Raw genomic sequence first — 6,000 nt, forward strand, 5'->3', positions numbered from 1 at the left:
CCATAGAGGTTGCAGAAGGCAGCCAGATAGGAAAGGATCACATGAGGGGAACTCAGGTGTGGCCTATGGGCAGATCCCCTGCCTGACCTTTTCTCCTTCCCCATTTCCCCCAGCCTCGAACCTTGGCACCATGTGAGAATTGTAGATGGACCCAGAAAGGGGAAATCCAAAGAAGGTCTCAGGAAATGTTTTCACTATCGTGCTGGAATGGGAACTTGGGCTAAGAAATTAAGTTATAAGAAAAAAGAAAGTGTTATTTTTTGTACCCCTTCACCCCATACCAGTTCCCTATTGAGACCTGAGATTTCTAACTGCCACACATGAATGAATGATTTAGATCAGAGGTTGGCAAAAAATTTCTAGAAAGGCCACATAGTAAATATTTTCCACTTTGTGGGACATATGGTCTCTGTCGTAGCTATATTAACTCTGCCATTGTATTATGAAAGCAGCCACAGACTACATAGATGAGTGAACGTGGCAGTGTTCCAACAAAACTTTACTATGGACACTGAAATTTAAATTTCATATAATTTACATGTGTCTCAAAATATCATCCTTCTTTTGATTTTTCTCTAGTCATTTAAAAGTGTAAAAACAATTAATTCTTAAGTTATGGTCGGAAGGCTAGATTTGGCCCCCAGGCTGTAGTTTGCTGCCTTCTGATCTAGATAAATGAGTGAATGAGTTGTGTTTGAGTGCTTGGACCAAACAGAGAAAGTACACTCCCCTGAGGGAACAGAGCTTGAACCTGTCTGGAGAGAGGACACCACTTTCCTGCTCTCTGTACCCCTCCTTTGCCCCAGTCCAAGCCGTGTTTCCATCTCCCTGGGCCCTGGCCCAGTCTGCAGCCATCCAAGGTTCTGGCCTGCCCTCCCTGGGTGGGAGAGATGCTAGACCCTCAGTGGGAGGGTAGCCAGGCAGCTGGACTCAGCAAGGCAGGCGGGCTGGCCATGTTCTGTCTCCGGGAAATGAGTGTGGACATGGCTCGGGCCCAGTGGGGCAGCCCACCCTGGTCTGCCCAGATCAGGTTCCCGGTGGCGTCTGAACACTGTAAACATGGTGGCTGGACAGGCCACCTCTCTTGAGACCCACTGAAGGCAGCCTGGCCCAGGAGGAGAGTGGGATTGGGGTTGACAATTTGACATAAACCACGAGACAGTGTCCGGCGGTTTGGGAAGCTAAGCGACCCCCTCCTCAACGCCCTACTCTCGCTCTAGTGACAGCTGCTCCCAATTACTTCTTCCTGTGGAGTCAGGGGTCTTGGGTGTGAGGAAGCCTCTCAAAGAGCCCTCCTTCTGGCAGCAGTGGGGAAACTGAGGCTCAGAGAGGCACCAAAACTCACTGAAGAACATAAAGTTATTCCAAACTGGGACTAGAAGCTTAGTCTCTGGTTTCCTGTGATAGGGTTCTGGACCCCTCACAGGTTGATCTAGAGAGAGTTGAGTTGCAGCTGGGACTCTGCCCTTCAGCCTTCAGCTGCCCCCGGGGGGCTTCTTTGGGTCTATTAGGGAGCACTGGTGTGCCTACCACTGACTGAGAGTCCTCACTACAACCCCTGAGTCTATTATGCTTCCTTTACAGACGACAGGCTTAGAGAGGTGAAGTGACTTGCCCAAGGTCACTCAGCTAATAAGAGGGAGAGCCATGATTCAAATCGAGGCCTGTCAGATGGCAAAGCCTATGTTCTTCATGGGACCTCTGGTTCCAGCCCCAGCCTTGGACTTGCTGTAGGACCCTAGGCAGGTCCCTGTTCCTCTGAGGCTGCTGTGGCTGATCTCTAAGGGCACTCTGGGCTCTCAGGATGCTGAACTTGCTGCTCACCTCAGGATACAGACCCCTGATCCTCACCCCATCCCTCTGACATCACAGGAACTTCACATCTCAGGCTCTAGCTTATGACACTCTCCAGCCTAGAACCAGCCTGGCCTAGAGCTGGACATGGCCCAAAACTTGCTAAATACTTATAAAAGGACTCACAAACATGGTGTGTCTCACTTGTCTTTCTTGTCTTGTGCAGGCCCAGTTATTGTGGCATTGCTTTAGTCTTGTTCACAGGGTGGGTGTGTTTCCTAGAGCTGCCACAACAGAGTACCATAAAGTGGGTGGTTTATATGAACAGAAATGGATTATTCTAAAGGTTGGGAGTCTGAGATCAGGGTGCCGGCCATGGTGATTCCTTCGGAGGCTCTGAGGGAGATTTGTTCCATATCTCTCTCCTAGCTTCTGGTAGCTCCAGGTGCTCCTTAGCTCATAGCTACAGCATCACATCATGTCCCCCGCCCCCTTCTCTTTTACAGGGACACTGCTCATGTAGGATTAGAACCATCATCTTAACCTAACAGATAACATCCTCAATGACCCCATTTCCAAATAGGGTCACATTCACAGGTCCAGAGGTTAGAACTTCAGCCTGTCTTTTTTGGAGACATAATTCAATCCATAACACAGGGATGCACACATATGCCTGTGTCCACAGTCACACACAGCCAAACTATACACACTTTATACATTTAAACACTTAGGTGAATGGATACCTGTGTACAATGAGGAATGGATTACAGCTGATGAGGCTGTACTGTGTCAGGCTATTGCATTCTTAACATAGACCACCTCTGTGCCTTCTATAGCCAGATTGCTCTGTTCATGGGGAAACCTGTCCATGGTAGATGCATGCACACATACATGTACACATAATCACATATTCACAGATACAATGTACATGTGTCAATTTGTGCAGCTGCTTGTTGACTTACATATCAACACCTGTGTCTAGGCACACTCTTGTTGGAGGACACTTACATGTGCACACACATGAGCATACCCCCACTCTCTCACACTTCTCCTCTGGCAGCTATAGCAGGTGCACCACCACTGGATCTGGGATTAACAATCCTCCCTGGGGTCTTTAGACTTCCACCTTCTTGCTTTTGACACATTTCAAAGTTCGATTCAAGAGTTAGATCTGAGGATGGGGGCCTAGGGGACCTGGGAATGGAAAAACAGGCGATTTGGAAAATTCCTGTCATTTTTGAGCTCTTTCCAAAGATGCCTGAAGGAGTCACAGTGGGGCTGCTGATGTCCAACCTCCAGCTGGCCCCACTGCCTCCTCCCACCCCCTGGCCTAACCCAGCCTATTCACCAATACCAAGCCCACCACACTCTCTTGGCCTCACCCTCCTTCAAGGAGCCCTATTGGGGGCCTGGATTGACAGAGACAACAGCTAACACTGAGCACTTGCTGTGGGCCAGATGCTGTTCTAAATACTTTCCATATACTGATTCATTTCCATAACAAAGTCCTGTGGTATAAACTATGATTACGGTCATACGAGGAAACTGAGACACAGAGAGGTCAAACCACTTGCCCTAAGTCACACAGCCAGAAAGCAGAAAAGCCAAGATTCATACTCTGGCAATCTGACTCCAGAATCCCATCTTAATCCCATCACGGGGCTGCCTCTTGTGGCACAGGGCAAATTAACCTGGACTTTAGAACGCAGAGAAGACTGGGAGAAGGGAACTTGACCCCTTGAGGACTTACGTGCCAGGTCCTGTGTTGGGCATGTTCAGCAGCCTCTCTGCCACCAGATTCCATCCATTAGTTCTCCTCTACATGGCTGTTAGAGGGACTTTCCTAAAGCCCAAATGTGGCCTGGCTGACTTAGGACCTCTGGCTTTGTGCAATCTCCTCCAAGACCCACATTAAGGGAGTTCCCACTTAGTGGAGCCAGGGCAGAAAGTAGCCATGCAGTAGCCTGAGGCTGAATGTGCAAAAGGAGCACAGATAGTCCCCACTCCCATTCTTTCTTGCCTGCATCCCTTCTCCTTCTCATAAGTCCCTTGCATGTCTAAACTCCCTGCCTCCTAGTGTTGGCCTATGCTGTATACTCTTCTCCCAAGCCTTCAAAACTTATGATTGCCACTTCTTCTGGGAAGCCTTTCTAGATCACACATTTGGTATTAGTGCTTTCTCCGCCAAGCCCCTATTGCTCTGTGCCTCAAGACCGACTGTTACAAATGATTCTACAGGTTATTTCCTGAGCATTGACTATGTGCTACAAGGCATTGGGAATACAGTGTGAGCAAGATAGACAATCTGTTTTCACCTTCTGACCTTTCTTTTCCACTAGAATTAGGTGCTGTCCCACCAACTGAACCTCACTAACTTTATTAATCTTGTCCTCAATTCTTGACACAGAAGTGGCACATAGTAGGTGCTTAGTGCAAGCTTGAGGGATGGAATTTGCAATCTTCGTTCTGGAATGGTATCTTCATGATGCATTAAGAAAATTAATCCAATTTACAATTCTTTTACAATTTGGCCTGATAAGATAGGAGGCCCCCAGCAGGCAGGGTGCACCCAGGATCTGGGATGAACTGTTGGGAGGTGCCAGTAGCTGGGGCTGGCCATCCTGTAGGGGCCATGGCAGTGGCTGTAGAAATGGAAACATCTTTGTCTTCAGCCCCGACCTGGCTGCATGCCCGTTCGCCTGCCATCCACATGGTGGAAACATTGATGAACAAGGACCTTCTTGTCTTCCTCTCTTTCCCCTTTTTCTAAAAATAAGCTGGAACCTTCCCCTCATCTGCCCCCAATTTTCTCCTGCTTGACCCTAGTAACCCCATGCCCTCAGATGAGGCCACATGTGTGCCCACTGCTGGACAGATGGGTCGACTCTGTGGTGCAGATGGTGGGAGTGAGGAGCCCGTCATGGCCTCTGCCCCTCCAGCTATGCCCTTCCTGGGAACAAAGCACTGAGCAAGTCCTGGTCTGCGGGTGAGAATTGGGGGAATTTGTTTATAACAGGAAGTTCCACCTGGGTTTTATAAGCTGTCATGATAATAATAATCGCCCACATTTGTATACACTCAGTACTTTCATATCTGTTCTCTTCTTTAGTCCATACAAATCCTTGAGATTGGTATTATTGTTAATACCTGATTGAGCAGATGAAGAAACCAGAGAGGTTAATTTACTTCCCTAAGGTTGCACAGCTAGGAAAGGGCCAGGATTCAAATTCAGGTATCTGAAATTTAAAATTCTGCTCTTTCATATTCTTCCCCCAACATCTGAACTGGGTGATGGTTTTGCAATTTTGTGCACAAGAATTTTCATGCTGTTCTTTTTCATGCTGCTTTTTGTGGAAGGTCTACCTGTGTTGGGCACAGTGCTAGGAACTCAGCAACATCCTCAGGAAGAAGGAATTATTAAGGTAAATTTTTTTGTATTGTGATGAAAATATACACAACAAAACCTTAACCAATTCTACATTTTCTACATGTATCATTCAGTGACATTCATTACATTCTTCATGTGCAACTCTTGTTATTCTTTTCCAAATTATTCTACCACTATTAACATAAACTCAATGCTCCCAAGGTAAAAACTTCCTCTTTTCCTCTCCCTCCCACCCTGGTAACTACTAATAATCTTTGATTTCTATATAGTTGCCTGTTTCATATAAATGAGATCATACAACATTTGTCCTTTTGTGGTTGGTTTACTTTGCTCAGCATAATGCCTTCAAGTTCCATCCATTCTGTAGTATGTATCAAGACTTCATTTCTCCTACTGGCTGAGTAGTATTCCATTGCATGTATGTACCACATTTGTTTATCCATTCATCGTTTGATGAACACTTTTGTTGTTTTCTCCTTTTGGCTATTGTGAAAAGTGCTTCAATAAACATTGGTGTAAAGATTTCTGTTTGCTTTCCTGTTTTCTATATACCTAGGATTGGGATTGCTGAGTCATGTGGCAGTTCTGTTTTAAACTTGATGAGTAACCACTAAATTATTCTCCATAGCAGCTGTACCACTTCACATTCCTACTAGCAATGGATGAAGGTTCCAGTTTCTCCACAGCCTCATGAACATCTGTTGTTTTCTGTTTTTTTAAATCATTGCCATTCTAATAGGGGTGAGGTGTTATCTCACTGTAAGTTTGATTTGCATCTCCTTAATGGCCAGTGCTGGTGGAGAATGCTGAAAGTACCA

Source organism: Orycteropus afer, unplaced genomic scaffold (assembly GCF_000298275.1).
Source record: "Orycteropus afer afer isolate SDZICR_OR568_19922 unplaced genomic scaffold, OryAfe1.0 scaffold00169, whole genome shotgun sequence".
Classification (NCBI taxonomy): domain Eukaryota; kingdom Metazoa; phylum Chordata; class Mammalia; order Tubulidentata; family Orycteropodidae; genus Orycteropus; species Orycteropus afer.